Here is a 24,280-nt window from a genome sequence, read left to right as displayed (position 1 = left end):
GTGGGGCTTGAAATGAAGAAAAGAAACATTTTGCAATCTTCTTAGGTGTGGTCCCCAGGCTAGCAGCATCAACAACCTGGGAGTATATTAAAAATGCAAATTCTCAGGTCCCACCCCAAGCCTACCTGATATGAAATCTAAGGGTGGGGCCCAGCAATCTGTGTTTTAACAAGCCCTATAGGTGATGGTGATGCATACTTAAATGTGAGAACTACTGCTGTTTAGAACGAGCATGGAAAAATTAGGAGAAATGGCCTATGGGGCAAAGCTTGAGATTTTTGATTGGGGTAGGCTGCATACTGATTTGGGGTACCTGAGGGATGTAGTCGGGACATGGGGAACATGCAAGATTAGAATGGGGTTAATCAGGAGATCTTTCAGAAGTTCTAAGGGTGAATGCAGTGCCAAAGAAAACAACCTTGGCCCTCGTACAGGAAGAAGCCTGGATGGGGGTGCCAGGACTTGTTTCAAAAATGCAAATCTTGGTGCCTCAGTTTAAACCAGGGTAGAATCTGCCAGTTCAAGCCTTTGTTTTCTCATCCATCTCTGGAAGCAGTACAAAAGAAATCTGAAGGGGAAGGAAACACTCTTATTTGTATGTTTGAAAATCTGAACGTTTCTGGAAATGGTCCTGAGCCAATGTCAAGAACCTACCACTCTTAAAAGACAGCCCTAGTTATTTATAAACGTTTCTGATGTCATTTGTAGAGAAATGCTCGTTAATTCCATTTAAATGTGTTGCATGCTTTGCATTCTGACTGATGAGAGGATGGAAATACAAAAGGTGATACATACACGTTAGAAATAGATAAAAATAAGTGAGTGAATTCAACTTTAATGTCAACAAGAGAATCCAGAGAGATCTAGTTCGTCCAAAGCCACTTTGTGGAATTCAGTTTAAGGCTGGATAAGCCTTGGAAATAGCACTAGACAAGAATGGATATTATTAGGTTGGTGCAAAAGAAATTGCGGCTTTTGCCATTGCCTTTAATGGCAAAAGCCGCAATTTCTTTTGCACCAACCTAATAGAATACGGTCAGAGAAAAACAAAGGAAGAGCTAATATAACTTTTATTATAAAAAATTAATTGAAAAATAAAACTTTTATGATTATTGATATTAGATGCATAGTGCAATAAAATTATACACCCACATAAAAAAATAGCAAGGATGAATATATTAAATAGATGACAAATTCAATGCTCCAACAACAAAATAATTTAAAACATATTTACTTCTATGTAAAACCATAGCCAAAGAAGTGCTACACACTGGTTCTGTCCCCCAGTGGAGAGATGGCAAATCCCTGGGATACTTGCTATTCCTGCCTATTTCCAGCCTGGGGCAGACATGACTATCAGCACTGCATTCTTCCATGCTGAGCCCAGACTAAGCCTCAGAGTTCTCAACAGAAATAGCCGTCAGCCATTACTAATCAATCAGAGCTGCTATTTTGCCATCTATTACTCTCTGGAATGGGCTGTGGCTGGCAAGCTAGTCCTGCTCCCAGCTCAGCCTCTCATCGTTTTGCCACTAGAAGCCTCGTCCATACAGTGCCCCAAAGCATGACTGTTCTTATTAGTACTCACTATTATAATTCCACAACAGACCAAGAAGTAATTCTGTGAAACATGTTTTCTTTCCATCTCCTTTTCAGTATTACACATACATAAATGCATTTCCAATTTCCACAAATGTGGGGAAAATCAGGGTTTCTAAAACTATAAAAAACAAAACAACTAAGAAATTATGAAAATAAATAGCATATATAGAGATCATATAAATGTATCCTAAAATGTGAGGTATTTAAAAGTGGTTCAAGTTCTTTTTGACATTAAAAAGCTAAATTTAAAAAAATTTGTGTGCTCACTTCAGCAGCAACATACGAAAAAACTTCATTAATGATGTGTTTATAATGTATAATTAAAAAAATAACATCAGCCTCTGAATTTATGAGTATTATTGCTTATTGTCAAAGTACAAATAGAGTCACACTGTAATTAGCTTAGAGGAAAATATCAAGTAAATAATAGTGCAGGCAGGAAATATCTTGAAGGTGGCATGCAACTGAGTCTGAGAAAAACTGTTATATAAATGTGTCTTCTTGTAGTGAGTCTCACCTAATTTCACTGCTGATTTACTACCCCCTTAGGAGCCTGTGCCAACTGCCCAGCACAGCAACATCTCCAACTGCCCCCTAATTAAATGTGAAGCTACGCTTGTCCTCTAGCAATTGTCTAGCACTAAAATTTTATGATTTAAAAACAACTAACTCATGAAGTTAGCTAAGATTCAAAAGGTAAAAAGCCTAGCCCTTTATCTGACCTACAATCTATAATTAGCATGGTTATGTCCTCAGTCACAATTAACTAGTATCACCCCCAATTAACTTCCCAGATAGTTTTTCAATTAGCACTAACAAGTCAAACTACTAAAAAAAAAACAACAAAAAAAAACCCCAAAATCCAGCACAGGGTGGCATGGTAATAGGACTGCTTCTAAGAGTGTTAATTTACTCTGACAACTGACAAGAAAAAAAATCCAGGGAAAACAAAAATTCCATTCCATTTTATCTTTGCCACTTATAATACGGTCTCGCCTTAAAGGTCCAATTTTTTCACGTTTAGAGAAGCATTTTTACTATTTTATATCCAAATAATATTCATATTTTTTTTCTGTTTTAGAATAATACCAGGTTTCCATTTGTCAGAAGCGTTTGTCATTGAGTGGTGAATTACATTGCAGGAGATGTCATAAGCAGCGGTTTGTCACCGCCTGCCATGTTAAATAAACCTCAGAGGTAAGCACCAGGTTATAGGGTAAGTAAACAAGGTCTTTTTCCCCTTCTTCCTTAAACCATGCACTAAGTTGTACAAGCAAATGCTAGCCTAGGTTTTCCATTTTAGTACTAGGTTAAAAACAATGAGAGAGATCACATAAATCAATAAGAACTTCACGTAAGTTATTGAATTACTAAAAAAAAAAAAAAAAAAAAAAAACAGCTAAAAGCTGTATTTCAGCTAAGCAGTAAAAACTGTTTCTTTTCAGAAAAAAACAGACTGAAAAAAATAAAATGTCTAGGACTCTAAATGTGGTTAATCTCATTGTGAAATGTCCACGTAAATTTGTGAAATAGTGATTGTGGGTCCTTCTTCTTCCCTGAGAGTCCTTCCTTTTATTTATCCCAGATGAACTCCTTCTCTCTCCCCTTTCTCCTTCAGCTCTCCAACAGTCTAGTACATAGTTTGGGGGCCCCACGCTCAGGCACTGATAAAAAATTAAAAGAAATCATAATGCATTGCAGTTGCAGGGCTGGGGGTGGGGGAGCGCTGTTTGCAGAATTAGAAACTACAAGACAAAAAGCAATAAACTCAAAACCCTGAGATTTCAGGGCAGTAGTGGGGGAAGGGTGAACACTGGTGGGTGGGGTTGCAGAATGAATTCACATGATTCAGAAACGCTTCTTGGCCACACAGGCCTGGGAAAAGAAAAGTATGCCTTCTATCTTGGATAGACCATGAATCACACCTTGGGAGACACATCACAATATACAATAACACTAACTCGTGTGGAGGGCAGTGAGGTGTTTAGACCCTGGAACATTAAACATGGAGAGGAAGAGAAGGGCAAAACTGATGGTGATTATAACTGTAGTTAGATACAGTATATATACATAGAATTTCACTTCCATTTTACAGATTTAAAAATGAGGTTTTCTACAGGCTGTTTTTATCATGTTCAAGTTCACTCAGATGACTAAAAGTCCCAGCCTTTTTCCATTTTCCTACAATTAGTTTTGCCAAAGATTCATAAGTATATCCAACAAATGCGGTATTTATATACATCTTTTATCATCAAATTCCTCTTGATAACCAAAGATGGCCAGGTTTAACATTTCAACCAAAAAGAAACAACCACTCTGTGAATTCCAACCAAAAGGATTATAAAGAATAGTTTATTAGCTGTCCCAGGTGTTGATTTTCATTTAGAAAGCTTGTTTTCACACATCAATAGCATTATTATAAACTTGTTTTAACATCAATCTAGACTTAAGGTGTCTCACATAACAACACGGAAAAAAAAAATCCCTGTTTACTGCATTAGAACGCTGAAGACTTCAGCATTTGCATATCTTCTAAGAGTTAGAAACCAAAGGGATTAACAATCAAACTGAAGGAGTGCTAGTGAAATGCACTCTAAACGAACACTCACCTCACTAACACTGAGACTAAGGGCTGTTTTTACCAGTCCTCCACCCTAGTGCCAGGTACATGATAGACAGTTAATTCTGCTTGCGGATTGGCTGACAACAAGAGTTCAGTGAACTAACATCAAATACTTTTTAAGACCCTAATTTGCAATTTGTAAAACCAGGAGTAACAACGAGTCCTTTAGAAATCAAAAGGGGATGTTGGCCTCGGAATACCTTATGTTCAAGCCTTGCTAGCTGTTTTCTTGACAGAATACTGTGTGACAGACACCACAACTAAACATCTGATGGGTCAGAGCACTCTCTATTTCTTTTATAGCTTTTTTGAACAATGAAAACAACTTGCTCTTTAAGGCTACAACTTTATGGGAGACAGGAACCTTTCATACTTTATGGAAAGGTGAAAGCTATCCTTAAAAGGGCCAAGAACCCAATACATTTTTAACTCAGAGGTTCAGTTTATCTGCATTGCATCATTTCATCATAAAATAAGATGATCAGGCCCTTTTTCTTCTGGTTTATTAAAACAGCTTGTTTTTACTGAAAGTCTGACACATACCTCTGCATGCTGTGTCTTCCCCTTATAAAAAGCATATTCAATTTCTCCCTCTTTTCTTAAAAATAGAAGTAGTTTTTGGCTGTTCTTTCTTGCTCCCTGTCTCTCTTCACATCTTTAAAGAATAGAACTGTTTTCTTTTCCCTGTCTTAAAGGAATATAAAATGAGTATATTTTCTATTGTTTTAGAAGAATGTCATGTTCCTTTAAAAAGGATGATTTTAGATATTGAATCTTTTACTTCCCTCTTTATGAAGACTTATGATTTTTAAAAACCGCTTTCAGCTGAGCAACTTACAGTATAAAAACTAATGCATGTATATATATAAAATATGAAAAAATATATTTTTACTAATATATACAATGATAGATCACAAATACTATAAAACTCAGCTAAATAAAGACTATAAAAGTAGGCAAGAAAACTTTTTAATCAATACTAATGTGAGTTGCTAATGAGATATGTGGGTTGCTTTTGAAGGAAGACAGTACTGGGATTAGTTATTTAAATATTAATAAGTTGTTCCCTGCATAAGGTCAACTTAGGAAGAAAGCAAGTTCAGAAAACATAGCCACAATTCAAAATCTCAACTTCAAATAAACTGAAAATATAATATTCAAGACCTTGTTCTGAGCATAGATCTTAACACTTCAAATACATCAGAACACAATTTTAATGACAAATTTAAGCTGTATTTCCTTTGAACTATTAGATGGCAGCATTATATCCACATCCTTTACACTTGACTATGAACTCCAACTCATGTAATTAAACAGCATCAGACCTATGCAAGACATGCTCAGCAAGGGGTGGGAACCACCCTTGAATTTCCATTTTTCTTTGTCTGTATTTTACAAAATCATGCAAATCCCATGCAAGAATTAGAGCTGTAATATGATAGCTTGATGACAGAGCAAAATTAATTTGAAACAAAGAAAAATAGTAATTTGTGAAAATCATGCCCACTGGTAAGTTATAGTCACAGGGGAGGGCAGGATGGTATGGGAGAGGCCTCTGGGGTCAGGAATACATTTCCAAGCAAACCTTATTCCCCCACAACAGCTATTTTAAGTGATGAGTAATAGGCTCTGGAAAAAAAAAAAATGGAGAAGCTGCCCTGAAGGGAAGGGAGGACACTTTATCCTCTGTCATGGAAAAACACAGGAGGAAAGATGGTGGAAGATAAGAGACACTGAGTGATGGAGGCAGGGACACAGGGGAACTCATGTCACATGGCTTCCTTCCTTTCAGGAAAGCCAGAGGGGTTATCTTTTAAGCATGGAGGATTGTCAGAGTTTCATGAGCTTGAAAAATATAGGGATAGTTTGAAGCAGCTGCAATGGAGAAGTGGGTTGCTGGGTTACTTTATTCACAATACTTTATTCACAGTATATGGGTTTGTCTTGTCCAGTCTTGGGGGCCAGTGATGACTTTAGAGTTCTACAGCAGTGCCTCCAAAGCTTAACAGGGGTAACAAATATGTGTACATGTGCCACCACCCGTCTCTTACTTCATGACTGTGACAGACATTACTAATCAAGCACAACACCCTTTCTCACTTAGCTGATAAGGAGCCTCAGAATCCTTCTCAACTAAGTGCTCTGAGAAGCCATTACTCACTGATCAAAGGAGGTACTTCAGATGGAATCTGGTCACCATGCTTGAGTAGAACACAAGTCTTGCTGTGTACTTGGCTTACTCATAACCAGCCTCCTGCATTTACATCCATGGCCAGTTACCTACTTGATGCTCCCTTTCTATAAGAACCGAATTTTTTGTTCCTCAACTTCAATAGCTTTATGTAAAGGGATCTGATACCTGCTTCTAAACTTCCTAAACAGAAACCATACACTCAGGGCTGGCCCATTCATGAACACCACAGACCACTGCAGTAAGCCATGGCTCTAACCCTCAACCAGCCTATCCATTTCCTCAAGACTCATTCCCAACTTACTATGAGGCAAGAGAGAAATCTGATGATTGTTGGTCGTCAGTGGGCTGCCTTGGTTCTCTGTATATTAGGCTTAGTACTGAAAGAAAATACCCTGGAAGTATCTCACTCTTCTAGTCCTAAATTTGCAATGCCCCGGTGACTTTGCATAAAAGCCAGGTCCCATAGGCCAGTAAGTCCTCAATCAACCAAGCAACCAAGAAGCCTTTTAATGACTTCTAAGTTTGCAGACTGTAACAGCTCGTTGTCCTGACCTCAAGGTTTTTCACCGAAACATTCTCCCTAAAATAGGCCCGGCAACATCTCAGATGCCCAGGAAATAACTCTCAGAATGTCAGAGGCCAACTCTCCCAAAATTTCAGGTATTCTCTTCAATGGAGAGCCTAAAATCCAAGAGGCAGTCCAGGAATAAGCCTGAAACTAGAATATTATTTCCCTGAAGTTTCTGTGCACCAAGCAGGTATCTCCCTCTGAAGCAATGAACCTAACCAAACATAATAATACCCAACGTAGGCTTGCCTATGTTTCTAGGTCTTGCTAGTTCATTGGTGAGACCAGGTCCCTGTTCTTACAGAGGTTATTCTTTCTTTGACAAAATATTCTAGAATCCCTATGTTTATGTCTTGCCAAATCCCATGACATCTTAGATTTAAATGCTTCTTCTCAATCCTGCAATCTTAATTCAGTCATTCCCTTAGACCCAGGCAAGAGTGCCTGAGTCCCACAATAGAAGAGATCTATGGAAGAGTCATCTCCCCTGAACCTGAGTAGTATAATGTGGTCCCCAATGAACAACCAGTGTCTGCAAGACAGCATGAGTCTGAAAACTCCAGGGTGAACCATACTAGTAGCCTAGAATGACAGAACTCAGCCGCATGGCATACATCCTAGGAGCCATCTGCCCTAATCAGACCCTGTCTCTTCAGCCTGGCCCCACGTTTTCAAGAATTTGATTTTTCAGAAATTTAAACACAAGGAGCCAATACGTTTCTCATCATCAAAAGATCAGCTGAGGTAACAGCATAGACAACCCTGGAGATGGTCAAGAAGGGACAAGAAGCGCACACATAGTAGAAAAAAAAAAAAGTCGGACAATAAGTGCACACATTTGCCTTGACGTGCACTTGAGTCGAAACCACAACTTGACCATGGACTAACTCTGTGACGTTCATCAAGTTTTTTGATTTCTTTGAGCTTCAGTTAAACAAAGACAAAGTGGAAATGATAATAAAAATATAATGGGGTTGATGGACAGCTTAGAGATAAGATGCATTAAATGCTGGTTAAATGACACTCTCGACAACAATGCCCAATTATATCAGTCTTGTGCCAAAGTGCAAAATTAAGATTTAAACATATTGGAAGCATAACGCTTGTCACATAGTAGGTGCTCAAATATATGGAAATAAAACCAGGAATATATGAGTGAGGTCATGTTTGCTTCCATGAGTATGAGAATATTTCTCAAAAGGAGCCTAATTCACCAGGCAATCAACTTGGACAAGTATCTTCATTACTTTTCTTTTCTTTTTTTTTGAGGTGAAGTTTTGCTCTTGTTGCCCAGTCTGGAGTGTAATGGTATGATCTCCGCTCGCCGCAACCTCCGTGCCCCGAATTCAAATGATTCTCCTGCCTCAGCCTCCCAAGTAGCTGAAATTACAGGCGTGTGCCACTACACTTGGCTAATTTTGTATTTTTAGTAGAGATGGGGTTTCTCCATGTTGGCCAGGCTGGTCTTGAACTCCTAACCTCAGGTGATACGCCCACCTCAGCCTCCCAAAGTGCCCAGCCTCCATTACTTTTTATTCACTGTTAGCTTGATGTTTCATTTGAAACAAGTAGTAACCTAAAATCACATTATAAACTATGCCTGAAAATCCATCAAATCCACTTAAACTGTGATTTCTGACCTGCAAGTCACATTTGAACATTTATAGGCAATTCAATATTAAAACTCTGCCTTTGAAGGGGAGAAGTTGTTCAGAAAGATGACGCTTTGCAATTGCTAAAATAACACACTTATTTTAAAGACGAATTTCTTCTACTAAATGACAATGTATCATTCCTATGCTGAACTTTAATTAGAGTTAAACATTTCAAACTTAGATATATGGAGATTATTTTTAAAAGTCAATTCCCTTTTTAGGTCACTTGAATTTTTGTTCTACAAAGAAAAAAAAAATCTTTCTGGAACTAAAGTGAACATTTTGGTCTTGGTTAAATGGGTGGCTGGGGGCAAAGAAAAGCCAAATGGCTAAAACATAATTCTGATGGTTGTACCTACTGCTGAGTGGATATCTAAGTGAAAAGTGTACAGAATTTCTAAAAATAACTCTTAACCTTTCATTGCAGAATATCTCAGGATGGAGGAAAGAACACTTCCCCACCTGGACAGTTCAACCTACTCATATTCGTGAAAGGACAATGCTGATTACACACACAATTTGCTTTGTGATAACATTAACCTGTTTTGCAGGCTCCTAAAAGGAAGGCATGCTCCATTGGCAGGATTATAATTTGATCCAGATGATCCAGGCTTCAAAGACTAGTTTTGTTACTCAGCAAAAGTCCTGTGTTTGGCTAGGCACTTGACATAGCCTTTGTCTCCTAAAATTTTCCCCAGATACCAGTTACTTATTGTCCCCTGTCTGCCACCTACCCTGCCTCTGCCCCACCATTGATTCTCTGTAATTCTCTGCCCTGCTCTTGGCCCAGGGAGGCCTATTTTAGAGCTTGCAGCACCACAGGTTTGGTAGACAGAGGCCACCAGCAAAACACTACAAGACAGACGGGTCTGTGTGGCTATTAGAACAGCTGGAAACAGTTACTGTATGAGTATCTTTGCCACCCCACTTCTCAGGCCATAGACTCCTAGGAAAGATAAAAGGAAATGTTGCAGGTGAAGAACGTAGCAATGGTCTGTCACAATCAATAAGTGATAGATGCCACCCACTGTTAAAGCCAAAATAAGCAAATGGTATTTGAGGACGGTCCACAGTTAGTTAAGGATTTGACTGGAATACGTGTCACCAGATAAGGTAGCTGTTTCAGTTAGCGTGAAGAAGTGAAAATATTTGGTTCACAGCTATTCCCCACTCCCATCAAGTATTAGTGCATGCCTGCTCAGCTTACCCAAAACCGTCCCTGACAAAATCCAGGGAAATGGATTCACTCCCAAAAAGGAACCAGAGTGAAAGAAAATCTCCGCTCCTCAAAAGAGCTGCAATCAGCCGGTGGGGGCACAGAGGATGTCATATTTGTCCTGTGCCAAAGGGAGGCAGAATTGCGGCAGCTGGTGACAGTTCTCTGATGACTTGAAGGGAAAAAGTTGCTCTGGATCAGGCCAGTGAGCTGCTCCTTGAAAGTTAAGGGTGTGAAAAACAAGATAGAAAGTTTTTGTGAGTTGTTGAATGCTAGATATAGGCAAATACAGGACTTCCTAGTTTTGTTGCACTTGATAAACACTGGGCCAGCACTGAGCTACCAGGATCACAGCTTTAGAAGCATTGCCCAAGGCTGACAGATGTAATCCCACATCTGATCCTTCACTCAGGTACACGACCAAACTGCAATCCTCACCTGCCCAAAAGAAATAGTCTGGAGTCTGAATGCCTTAAGTCAGTGGTTGTTCTGTGGTTTTAGGGCTAGCAGCATTAGCATTCCCTGGGAGCTGGCTAAAAATGCAAAATCCCAGATTTCCTGAGTCAAAACTCTGAAGGGTGGGGGGCAGGCCATCTGTGTTTTAATAAGCCCCCTAGGTGACTCTGATGCACACTCAAATTTGAGCCTCACTGTCTTAGCACAAATGCCTTAGCCCCAATGCTATTACTATCAGTTACCATTTGTTTACCACTTATAATGAATCAATCATCTTGCTAAATCCTTTACTCAAATTATCACATTTATTCTTTACATCACTCTTGTGAGGTAGGTACTGCTGGTGCCCCCATATATGGAAGGTAAACTGAGGCTCAGCTAGTTTTCAGAGCATACACAAGGGCCTGTGGCCAATGCCAGAGTCAGAAATGGAATTATCCTGATCTTCCCAATGTTCAGAATCACTTCACTTTACTGTTCTGCCTCTATAACAAATCCAGAAACACTGTTACAGAGCGAAATGCACTTTTCAAACAGGTACATTTGTTAAAAGATGTGAACCTTTTCTGTAAGACAACTTTGACTGTCCCCAGCTTGCTTGGAGAATCTTTGAGCTGTCCTAACAGGAAACCCCTTCAGTTCTAAGACATGCCCTACTCTCAGCGAAGTACAAAGGGATATTTAGGAGATAAGAAATGGGCTGAGCCCAGGATCCCACAGCCAGATATCTGGCCATCTGGAATGGATCAAACTTACACAGGTTTGGAGTTGCTCAAATAAATGTCCTTTGTGTCTCCACCAAAATATATATGTGTATGTGTACATGCACACGTGTACACATACACCTCACATGCATAACAAAATAGACATTATCCATACTTTCATCAGTCATTGGGGGAAAATACAAAATTGAATCTACTTCTTCCCTCCACAAAAAAAAAAAAAAAAGAAAAAATCACACTGCATGAAAATGAATTAAAAGAAATAATCTTTAAAAAGGCTTATCTATGAATTCCTACATGGAGTGTGCTATTGCCTGCCACTAGGAAGCACCTGTGTTCTTTTCTCTAAACTGATAAACTAACGTCTCTTTTTACCTGGAGGAAAAGAAAATCAACAGACATTGACCTTACAATAATCAATTACTTATTCTCATATTTTAATTTCAGCACACAAAACATCTCAACATAAAGTGAAAAAAAATCCTGCTTCAAAAATTATGTGCTATCATATTTGTGCGACACCAAGCAGAACAAAAGTAAAAGAAAGAAAAAGATTTATATTTGTCTATATTTTAGCAATGCTAACCATGGATTTATTTTTATCTGCAATTAACCTGATAATGCCACTTGTATTTTATTTAAATACAACATGTTGGAAAAATTTTAAGAGCAGAAAAATTTTAAATTTTTTTCTGAAATATATTAAAAATACATATATGTATTGGTATTTAGATATAGATACGTGATAGAAATAGCAATCAACAAAAAATGCTCTAAAGAAACATACTTTGAGAATTTGCTTACTTGGAAAAAGATTAATTTACATTTATTCCAACACATTCACTAAGTTTATATTTTATGAAATTCTTTTTTTTTTTTTTTGAGACAGAGATTTGCTTTTGTCACCCAGGCTGGAGTGCAGTGGCATGATCTTGGCTCACTGCAACCTTCACCTCCTGGGTTCCGGCGATACTCCTGCCTCTGCCTTCTCAGTAGCTGGAGATTACAGGCACTCAGCACTATCCCCAGCTAATTTTTGTATTTTTAGTAGAGACAGGGTTTCACCATGTTGGTCAGGCTGGTCTTGAACTTTGGACCTCAGGTGATCCACCTGCTTCAGGCTCCCAAAGTGCTGGGATTACAGGTGTAAGCCACCATGCCTGGATTACATTTAATATTTCATCAACAATTAGAGTATTAATACCAAGTGAGGCCATCATAAAACTCTATTTAATTTAAAAATTCCCAAATAGGCCAGACACAGTGGTTCATACCTGTAATCCCAGGACATTGGGAGTCTGAAGCAGGTGGATAACGAGGTCAGGAGTTCAAGACCAGCCTGGCCAAGACAGTGAAACTCTGTCTCTACTAAAAATACAAAAATTAGCCAAGTGTGGTAGCAGGTGTCTGTAATTCCAGCTATGTGGGAGGCTGAGGCAGGGAATTGCTTGAACCCAGGAAGTGGAGGTTGCAGTGAGCTGAGATCAAGCCACTACACTCCAGCCTGGGTGACAGAGCGAGACGTTTGTCTCAAAAAAGAAAATACCCAAATAGTGAGCTAGTGAGTTTATGTTTTCACTTTATTTTCTCACCCTCCTTTAAGCGATCATTCCACATGCGTACTTTGCCATCATAGGGCAGTAACACACTTCCTTTTGTCTCCCTCAATTAATTCCCCAAAGCTCTTTGAAAGCATTGGGTTCTTCTTCCACATCTCCATATACCCAGAAGTTCCTAGACAACAGCTTTGCAATTGGTAAGCTTTTAATCAGTAAGACTAAGGTGATATTATTTAGCAAGGCTAGGTGGTAAAGTGGACAATCATACCCTTTCTAAGGGGGGCAGCCACTCATAAACTCCACACACTTGTCTTCAGTCCAGAATGCTGGTCCAGTATTTCCTGACTTGATTTCTCAAAGGAAAAGTCAGCCAGGCATGGTAGCTCACACCTATAATCCCAGCAGCACTTTGGGAGGCCAATGCAGGTGGGTTACTTGAGGTCAGGAGTTCAAGACCAGGCTGATCAAAATGGTGGAACCCAGCTCTGTTAAAACCCAGCTACTGAGGAGGCTGAGGCAGGAGAATCGCTTGAACCCAGGAGGCAGAGGCTGCAGTAAGCCAAAATCATGCCACCGCACTATGGCCTGGGCAACAGAGCAAGACTCAGTCTCCAAAAAAAGGAAAAGAAAAATGGCCATTAGGACTTCAAAGAGAAATCTTCCCATTTTTCAATGCTGGCCACATATGCTAAATTTCTCTTTAAAACAGGGTTCAGTAAGCAGGATTTGTGCAGGAAAACCAAGTCACTTGAAGAGACACCAGATATAGCAAGTTTAATGCAGGAATTGGGGTTTCCACAAATGATAGGTGAGCCAGAGTGGATAAAGAACGGAAATGTCACAGTGGAAGTTATGGGAAGGGCAGGCAGAAGGGTGAGAAGGCAGACCCAGAAACCTCAACCTGAAGCAACACCAGAGTGGTGGTTCTCAGTGGCTTATGGGGAACCGCCCTGGAAATTCCCTGGAAAGGTACCACCAGTGATTACTGTCTGCAGCAGTCAAGTGAGTGGTTCGCAAGCCATCAGGAATCTCACATCTCCCACACATTTGGCTGCAACAGGCTCCATATCTCTTCCGCCTCCCAGCTCCCGTACTGGTTCCCTTCACTGGGAATCTGGACTCAGAACCATTAAGAAAAGAGGACTCTGGGATATGTGCTTCTTGGTTCCTCTTCATTGCATCCCATAGATGGAAATGATGTCAAATTGACAGCAGACAAGCCTAGCACTGACAGTATAGGACAAGGAAAGATATCAATGGGGCTAACTTCACTTTCAAGGCACAGTATACCATTTCCAGTTTAGAGGATGACTGCAGAAACCATTTGAACAATTTCACCTTCTAACATGAGAAAAGGGAATGAAATGTCTTGAAGATACTGTCTCAGGTAACGCATACGATCCTTGATAAGGATCCAATGAACACTTCACCCGGCTGCATCCCCAATTTTCCTTTCTTCCCTCTCCGTGCCCTCCCTACCTCTCTTTTCCATTCCTTTCTTCTTTCTGCTCCTTCTTCTTCCTCCTCCTCTTCCTTCTCATTCTTCTTTATATTTTAACATCACAAAAATACCATCTCAGGAGTTAGGGGTGAGGAGAGCAGGTGTCAATAAAGGGATAGCACAAAGGTGTTTTGGGGAAAGATAAAACTCTTCTATAATCTGATTGTGATAGTGACTAATTGCACAAATCTATATGACTGTAAAAATTCATAGAAGGAGCACCAAAAGGTCACATTTTACCATATGATAATAAAATTGCTGAATGATAATAACCTTAAAACAACAATAAAAAGAAACATATCCTCTTGTAACAAAAGTAGGCATCATCAAAGCAACTTGAATTAATGAGATGCATGAACTCTGAGAGATCTACAACTTCTGACTAAACAATACTATCTTGGGTCTTATAGAAAGTCGGGAACATGCAGGAGAAAACATTCAGCGGTAGGTACCTTTAAACAAATCAAGAAACATAATCTACTGTTGATATTTACATGTTAATCCTCCATGAAGGTTAAATAATCCTTTCCAAAACTGTCTGTGTGCATGTTTACTATATAAGAAGATGGTCCTCACATAGAATTTACTTTGTTTAGGAGGAATCAGTCAAATGCTCTTAACTCCAATTATTACTGTAAAAAGCAGAAATTAAAATTATAGTAGAAATAAAATACATTTTGGCAAAGGATAGCACTGATTGGGAAGTAATATATCAACCATTATGATGTGATAATTAAGTAGACAATAAACTCTAACGCAAAAACAGCTTGTAAACAAAATTTAAAAAAAATTATAAAGCCTTGCTTCTTCTACCTGTCCATTGACTTGGAAGAACATTCACCAGATTAAAAAAAATGAAAAAGATTATGTACTATAAAATTTAAATAAAAATGTATACTGCTCAACTTGCTTAAATGTAGACATTTAATATACTTAAAGTTGCTTTTAATTATTCCCTCACTTACAATAACACTGTCTCATCAATCGCCTGCAAGCCTTTCTCTCTACACTTCACAAATATCTGGTCAAAATTCAACAACTGGTTGGTGTAGACAAAGACTTTCAGTTCTTCAAGTCTGCGTTAGATTCACACTTGAGCGCTTTTCAACTGTCTCTTCAGAATGTCAGTGATTAGCATGCAAAAGTTTTATTTAATTTCATTATTTCTTTTCAGGGAAAAGAGGTTAGAAACAGCTGTCATTCAGGTGACGAATACAAGCTGCCAGCCTTTGAAAGAGCAGGTAAAATAGTTGAGGTTGGAATTAATTAGCATTTAGAAATCCCCCACACTGGATTGTACCCTGGCAAGGAAATTGCTGTCCGTCTTTGCAAATTATTTTATCTATTAAAGTAGACAGGATAGAAGGCAGAGTGGAAAGATAAAGCGAGACGCTTGAACATTCAGAAACAAACACATAAAATAGTTTTCTACTCTTTTTAAAAATGTAGGCTTATATGCATAAATCTAAGATGTGACATTCAGTCCGCAGTCGTGCCTGAGCATACCATAAGCCTTTTAAAACCCACATTCAGGGGCTTATGATGATTTCCAGCAGACATGGGACATTCAACGTTAACATTCATGAAGCTGTCACCAATGCTGACCCACACAACAGCTGTGCAGCCACTTGATTTTTTACATATTCTGAAAGAAAGAATATTTTCTAAAAGGAATCTCTCCCTGACCACAAATTGTTTGGTTTAGATTTCATCAAGGTGATACACCTCGGAGCTCACCCAAATATCTGAAGAAGAAAAAGGAGGAGGAGGAAGAGGAGAAGAAGGAGAAGAAAAAGGAGGAAAAAAAAGGAGGAGAAGGAGAAAGAAGAGGAAGAAAAGGAGGAGGAGGAGCAGGAGGGCAGCAACTATTCTATTTCAGAATTACATATATGTCCTAACAAGTTGACATTTAAGAAAAGTCATTTTAATTTATATATAACATTTAGCATATATGAGGAACATATTTTAAAAGCAGAAAATGATAAGATATCAGATATTTAATGATTGACAATAAGTGACCACCTGGCAGGCTTGAAAAGCAAGAAAAAAGCAACACACTGTTAAGAGTGCCTACAGAAGATCAAAATGTTGGCCGGGTGCAGGGGCATGCACCTGTAATCCCAGCACTTTGGGAGGCTGAGGAAGGTGGATGGCTTGATTTGTTATAAGTCATGGAAGAAAGAATATTTTCTAGAAGAAATCTCTCTCCCTGACCACATATTCTGTTTGGTTTAGTTTTGCTTTGAGACAGTCACCCAGGCTGGGGTGCAGTGGCATGATCTTGGCTCACTGCAACCTCTGCCTCTTGGGCTCAGGTGATCTCCTGCATCAGCTTCCTGAATAGCTGGGATTACAGGCACATGCCACCATGCCTGGCTAATTTTTGTATTTTTACTAAATCCGAGGTTTTATCACGTTGGCCAGGCCAGTCCCGAACTCCTGGCCTCAAGTGATCAACCCATCTTGGCCTCCCAAAATGCCAAAATGCTAGAATTACAGGTATGAGCGCTTTTCAAATGTTCAACATGACTCATCATCAGAGAAATGCAAATCAAAACCACAATAATATATCCTCTCACCCCAGTTAAAATGGCTATTATCAAAAAGACAGGGATAGCGGAATACAGAGAAAGGGAAACCCTTATACATTGTTGGTAGAAATGTCAATTGGTACATCCACTCTCGAAAATAGCATGGAGGTTCTTGAAAAAATTAACAATAGAACTACTGTGTGGGCCGGGCGCGGTGGCTCAAGCCTGTAATCCCAGCACTTTGGGAGGCTGAGGTGGGTGGATCACAAGGTCAAGAGATCAAGACCATCCTGGTCAACATGGGAAACCCCGTCTCTACTAAAACTACAAAAAATTAGCTGGGCATGGTGGCGCGTGCCTGTAGTCCCAGCTACTCAGGAGGCTGAGGCAGGAGAATTGCCTGAACCCAGGAGGCAGAGGTTGCGGTGAGCCGAGATCGCGCCATTGCACTCCAGCCTGGGTAACAAGAGCAAAACTCTGTCTCACAAAAAAAAAAAAAAAAAAAGAACTACCGTGTGATCTAGCAATTCCAGTACTAGGCATATATCCAAAAGAAAGGAAATAAATATAATGAAGCGGTATCTGCACTCCCATGTTCATTGCAGCACTATTCACAATGGCCAAAATATGGAATCAACTGATGCGCCCATCAATTAGTTACTGGAGAAAGAAAATATGGTATTGGTATGCAACTGAACATTATTCATCCAATAAAAAAGAATGTGTCATCTGCAGCAACATGGATGGAACTAGAGGTTATTGTGTTAAGTGAAATAAGCCAAGCATAGAAAGACAAATATCACATGTTAACAATCAAACATGGGAGCTAAAAGGTGGATCTCATGAAGATAGGGTAGACTGGTGGTTAGTAGAGGCTAGGAAGGGTAAGGCGGTGGGAGGATAAATTGAGGCTGATTAATGGGTACAAATATACAGTTTGACAGAAGAAATAAGACCTTGTGATTCATACATCAATAGGATAACTACAGTTTAATTTATTATGTTTTAAAATAGTTAAAAGAATAATTTGACTGTTTCTAGCATTAAAAAGACAAAAAGACAAATATTTAAGATTATATGTATCTCCCAATTACACTGATTGGTTCTTCACAAATTATATGAATGTATTAGATTATGACATGTACCTCGAAAAAATAAACTTGCCTCATTATTATTGCCTGGAAAGCAAATGTCAAAACACTGGACCCAAACTGGACCACAGTCTGAGAATTTTGTGATTAAGGTAAGTCTTTGTTTCGATAATGTAAGAGATGACTGATTCCCCATTACTCATAAGAATATTTTTTGAGACTCAGAAGTAATTATGCAACAAAACATTTCACACAAGGCAGGAAGAATGGATCTCCATAGGCCCAAATGAAATTGAACTTTGCCCTACAACCACTACCACCACCATCTTTCCTCCTCTGCCTGCACACTCACCCCCGACCACGTTTTCCAACTGCCTTCACCACCTACCTGCACTTCCACTCCCAGACCTTCTCATCTCGGCCTATGCTACCTCCATCGTCCCATGTCAGAGTCCTGCTCTTCTGCGCCCACCAACACAATGTCCACACTCTCCTGACCTCCCACACTGGCGTGGTCCTGACCACCTCTACCTCTTTCAGCAGTTTCCATTTCACCTTGTTTCCAATGTATTTACTTAGCCTACCTTCCTTTACTTGCCTAAAGCTTCCTTTAGCAGCCTCCTTACAAAATACAAAATAGCAGCCTGTATCTTTTTATTTCCTCCTGTCCCTCTCTTAGTGATTGCCATAATAACTGCACAGTTAAATCTAAACAAGTTTTCCTCCCCGTCTCCTCACGAGCTCACATGGAGAAGAGCATGAGAGCTCTGGTTATTCACAGAAGTACCTGCTTTTTCACTGCCTCCTGCTTACAGCTTTCCGTGGATTTTGATTCTTGGTCATTCTCAGTCTCTTATCTAAAGACAGGTGCCAGGCACAGGTGAATTTACCATGGAACCAATTAGTCTGAAGTTCCTGGGCCCTTTCCTTGCATGAGTGAGGCCACAGCAATATTTTATTTGGAATTTTTTTTGAAAGGACCTTTAAAATTGTAAAAGCTTCAGATTCCATATAACCTGGATCAGCTCCTGCAGGACAGCGAGCTACAGAGGTTTACTAGCAAAGCTTTGATTTATCAGCAGCTTTCATGTATTTATTTTATTCTAATCTTTTACAGGCATATATAAATATGGGCTGGCTAAAAGCTTGTGGGGAAGGGACAGAGAAACATTTTCAGCTGCCATTTGAAGAGTAGTTTATGGGACCCAGAGCAGATGGAAGTATCTCTTTGCTGGTCAGCACAGAATCAATAAGGACAAGTCACTCTGAAATGACCTCCCTGCATTACTTGAATTCTGAAGTTTCTTTCCTATATCAGGGCATTTTCACTTGCTGTTCCTTCTGCCTCAAACGCTCTTCTCCCGGATCTCTGCAAGACTGGCTCCTTTTTGAGCTGCAGTTTTCAGCGCCTATGTACCCTTCGAGAGGCCCTCCCAGCAACTGCTTCCATCCCACCTACTCCCTACAGTTCACCATATCCCTTCATTTGCATTTTTTTTTCTTTTTTTTAAGAGATGGGATCTTAGCATGTTGGCCAAACTGGTCTTGAACTCCTCAACTCAAGCAATCCTCCCACCTTAGCCTCTCAAAGTGCTGGGCTTACAGGTGTGAGCCACCACGCCACGTAGCATTTGTTTTCTTTATACCACATACCCATATTAAAAATATTTTTTGTGGGGTGGGGCATCAAAGTTCATATTCCAGTGTCCTTTAAATCTACTTCCTTTTTCCTTCTTTCCGGTGTTAAAGATGTCGGAGCTAGGACGTGGTGGGTCCTCTGGTGCGAAATTCCCGATTTCCTCGGGTTTTCCGGTAGGAGCGGTAATCAACTGTGCCAACAGCAAAGGAGCCAAAAACCTGTGCATCATTTCTGTGAAGGGGAGCAAGGGACAGCTGAACAGACCTCCTGCTGCTGGTGTGGGTGACATGGTGATGGCCACAGTCAAGAAAGGCAAACCAGAGCTTAGAAAAAAGGTACTTCCAGCAGTGGTCATTCAACAACTAAAGTCATACCGCAGAAAAGATGGTGCGTTTATTTATTTTGAAGATAATGCAGAGGTCATAGTGAATAATAAAGGCAAGATGAAAGGTTCTGCTATTACAGGACCAGTAGCAAAGGAGTGTGCAGACCTGTGGCCCCAGATTGCATCCAATGATGGCAGCAATGCATGATTCTCCAGTATATTTGTAAAAAATAAAAAACTTTGAAACCAAAAAAAAAGCAAAGATCTGGAACCAACCCAATGCCCATTGATGATAGGCTGGACAGGGAAAATGTGGCACATATACACCACAGAATATTATACAGCCATAAAAAACGATGAGTTTGTGTCCTTTGTAGGGACATGGATAACCTGGAAACCATCAATCTCAGCAAACTAACACAAGAACAGAAAATCAAACACCGCATGTTCTCACTCATAGGCGGGTGTTGAACAATGAGAACACATGGACACAGGGAGGGGAGCATCACACACTGGGGTCTGTTGGGGGGAAATAGGGGAGGAACAGTGGGGGGTGGGGAGTTGGGGAGAGATAGCATGGGGAGAAATGCCAGATATAGGTGAAGGGGAGGGAGGTAGCAAATCACACTGCCATGTGTGTACCTATGCAACAATCTTGCATGTTCTTCACATGTACCCTAAAACCTAAAATGCAATAAAAAAAATTAAAATTAAAAAAAATAATAAAAATAAAAACAAAAAAAATTTTTTTACACGTTTTATTTACTTTTTGAATGTCTGTATCCCCCACTGAAAGGTAAGCACAAGACGGCAGGGACCTCAGCTGTCTTGTACACTATGGTATCCCTAAGGCATGGAATGTGCTTGGCTCCTGGAACAATTAGTACTTACAGAAGAGAGAAAAGAAGGAAGGATGGGTGAGTAGGTTTGATGGATATGATTCAAATCCAGTAAAATATTTTCAGAGTCTATCATAATATTCTAGCACAACATAGAGAAAATACAAATAATAAAAGTAATGCAAAAAGTCAAATAATCCTATGTAAAGAAGATTACTGGTAAATCTAGAGTCCTAGAACATTTTTGCACTAGAAGACTGGAAGGATTTAACATGCCCTCTTCAATGATAGCAGTTCACTTGTAGTAGTGAGAGGATTCCAGAATGAGGCTTGGCCAACCCAAAGTTCAGAAAAGCTCCCTAGGCAATCCCAGCATTCCACTCTACACTCCCGAATCTAGTCCCAGTAGGATATCCGCGAGGTTCTGGACAAAGATAAATTCTAAAAAGCTATCTAGCACAAGCCTTGTGTTCATGTGGTTATATCAAGGGATCCCAGATACTTGAGTTTTCATTGGCTACATTAGGGTTGTCTGGGAAACTAAATATAACAAAAAACACGTAGAAATTCCTGAGCCTTGCCTGAGATTCACTAAACCTCTGGGGTAGGCCTGAAAAATCAGTACTCTCAAGATCTTTCCAGGATATTCTCAGATGCGGCTACTAGATTTGAGGACCACTGTGTTGAATGATGGAACCAGAAATCAAGAAGACCTTAACAGGCTTGAGTAATGTGCCAAAAAAGGCAAGATACATTTGACTCTGGAGTTTCGTATTCTCAGAATCTTCCTAAGGTATCAAAGAACCTGAGTTAATGAACAAAGATTTAAATTTTTCAGTGGAAAAACTTGTTGTGAAGGAAGGTGTGTGTGTGTGTGTGTGTGTATGTGTGTGAAATATAGGATTGGAAAAACTGTGTCAAATATCTTTCTTTGGTCCACTCAGTTCAATTCCCATTTTTCACCCTGCTCTGCAACTGGAGGCTGACCTTTATAGACTTCATCAATGGTGTCTCTCACCCTCTGGTATCCAGTAGGCCAATAAGGAGTCCCATCAGGAGAGTGTAGGAAGAGAGAAGGGTGCACTCTGGGTACTTAATTCCCTCAGCCCTCTCCACTGGAGGTCTGTCTTCAACTGGATGTCACAGTCCCTCTACATAATTGTCCTCCTCCAGAGAGTCCCTTTGTTAAACCTTTTATTTTCTTATTTTATTATTATTATTTTAGAGACAGAGTCTTGCTCTGTCCCCCAGGCTAGAGTGCAGTGGCACAATCTCGGTCACTGCAACCTCCACCTCCTGAGTTCAAGCGATTCACCTGCCTCAGCCTCTTGAGTAGCTGGGATCAAAGGTGCACACCACCATGCCCAGCTAATTTTTGTATTTTTAGTAGAGAAAAGTTTTCACCACGTTGGCCAGGCTGGTCTCAAACTCCTAACCTCAAGTGATCCACCCACCTCAGCCTCCCAAAGTGCTGGGATTACAGGCATGAGCCACCGTGTCCAGCCCGTTAAAACTTTTCTGGTTTTTTTTCTCTCATTTGGATGTGTTAAATGTTTTTGCTGAGACCACGATTGATGGTCTAATCTCATAGGAAGATGGGTTGAATGTGCATAGGATTATGGCTTCATAGCTGCTTGTAAAAAAGAGCAGCTATGCTGCTGCTCTCATTATGCTCGCACATAATGAGAACGTGGCCTTCTTCTGTTGCTTTATTATGCATCTAGAATAGGGGTAATAGTCCCATGGCTCTCCATACAAATCTTGTCTCATCAGGTATTTATGTCCATTTTATAAGAAACATTGACATCTTAGAAGGGCCAGAAGGGCAGACAGACGGCTGGTTAGATAGTCAAATATCTGAGCTCATTCGTCTTGGTAAACTCTTTGACATGCTGCAGGAAGCACCAGTGCATGGGGGCATAAGCAGAAACTCTGCGGGCCAGACGGCCTAGAATTAAGTCCCGGCTCTACCCACTTACTAGTTGTGCAACTTGACAAGTTATTTAACCTCTCCGAGTTCCTGAACTGTTTCCTTTACTGTAAAGTAAAAAATAATAATACCTCTCTCATAGGTTATCATAATTGAATGAGTAATCATCTATAAGGCATTTAAAACCATCCCTAGAACAAATTAAATGTTTTAAATAAACAAAAACAAAAATTCCAATCCTCATTGTGCAAATTTCAGAGTAAACCATCACCTTCAATGAATGAAAAGTGCCTTATAATATTTTTTCTATAAATAGTAAGTTATTTTAAGTGGCAACTTTCTGCAGATATTAACTTTAGTCTACAAACAGCCATTAAAGTTGAATTAAGGCATTAAAATGAAAGTTTGAGGCACTGAATGATTTATTCTAATAGAAACTCTCCTTTTGTTTTTGATTTTTTTGAGCCAGGGTCTCACTCTGTCACCCAGGCGGGAGTGCAGTGGCATGAGCATGGCTCATCGCAGCCTCGATCTCCTGGGCTCAAGTGATCTTCCCACATCATCTTTTATCTTTTGTAAGTCCGAGTTCTATGTTGCCCAGGCTGGTCTCAAACTCTTGGACTCAACTGATCTTCCCACCTTGGCCTCCCAAAGTGCTGAGATTACACGCCTGAGTCATGATACCTGGTTGGAAACTTTAAAAATATATCTTAAGAGTTTAAATTCCAATATTTTATATCTGTGCTAAGATTCAGAGAACACAATTTGAAAGAGCCAATCCCAGCATTTTAATTATCCTTCCCATCCTCTTCCTATCCTGTCACAGATAATGATAGCATATTATCTGTTTCTACGATCGTAAGAATTTTGAATAAGACCTCAACATTATCCAAAAAGTACAATAATCCCCAGTATGTTAAAAGAAATTTTGTGTTAAAGCCCAGGTTTCAAAAGCCATAAAGCATGATGTTGACAACCCTGACAACGTCTCATGAAAAATTTTTTTTTTTTTTAAAAAGGAGGTTAGAAGAGTTTTTCTCTGAAAACTCCATTTCCTTAATACTTATTTTTAAATCTCAACACTGTATTCTCTTCATACAAAAGAAAAAAAAAAGACATCCTGGCATCATATTATAATGTTGCTAGAAATTAGTTATATAATTATCCAACTGTCATCAGCACGGCATTCTCTCTGCCACTTCAACTTCAACTTTAAATGGTCCTTCAAGATCACTTGGAATTTGAGTATGTATGAAATGGAAGTGTTTATATGGACTTCCATCTGCAAAGAAGAAAGATGGATAACTTTTAGGTTTTGTGTGTTGCAGAAGAAGGGAGGGAAAGAGAGACGTGGCTCTGGAGAGAAACGGTCAAAGGAGCTGGGTAACGCTCAAGGCTGGGCTTTTCCGCTGTGCCCAGGGCAGGTCTCCTTGCTTAGCTGAAAGTGAGTGTCACCACTGTTCCTTCAGCTCATTTCCATTCACTGGAACAACGACTCTAAATCAGAAACTCTCAGCTGTGGGCAATTTCTGCAAAACCTCTGACAAGAACTCCCAGCAGCTCCCTTGTCTCAAGCAAGTGAGGAAGGTTATATAAGTCACAGAGAGTTTGCCCACACAGAAGCAGGGGAACAGCAGTTCCAGGAACTTTCTCTATTATGCTTCCTTTATGTCCTACCAGGTAGGTAAAGCCCTAGATTATTAACTGTTTTCTGGTTTGCTTGGTTAATTATTTTAAGAGACAGGGTCTCACTCTGTTGCTCAGGCTAGAGTGTGGTGGTACAATCATAGCTCACTGTAGCCTCGAACTCCTGGGCTCAAATGATTCTC

The 24,280-nt window shown here is 39.8% G+C and overlaps 1 protein-coding gene and 1 pseudogene across 2 annotated transcripts in view; one reads left to right on the top strand and one right to left on the bottom strand.

Annotated features, from left to right (window-relative positions):
* Window positions 1-24,280, bottom strand: part of MACROD2 (mono-ADP ribosylhydrolase 2) — a 2,030,631-nt gene that overhangs the window by 1,069,255 nt on the left and 937,096 nt on the right. The window lies entirely within an intron of this gene.
* On the top strand, window positions 19,426-19,923 carry LOC116530207 (annotated as a pseudogene).

This window comes from Sapajus apella, unplaced genomic scaffold (assembly GCF_009761245.1).
Source record: "Sapajus apella isolate SASKATOON/1434 unplaced genomic scaffold, GSC_monkey_1.0 scaffold65, whole genome shotgun sequence".
NCBI classification, from domain to species: domain Eukaryota; kingdom Metazoa; phylum Chordata; class Mammalia; order Primates; family Cebidae; genus Sapajus; species Sapajus apella.
The sequence above is the reverse complement of the archived record's forward strand: the minus strand, read 5'-3'. Positions and strand labels throughout refer to the sequence as shown.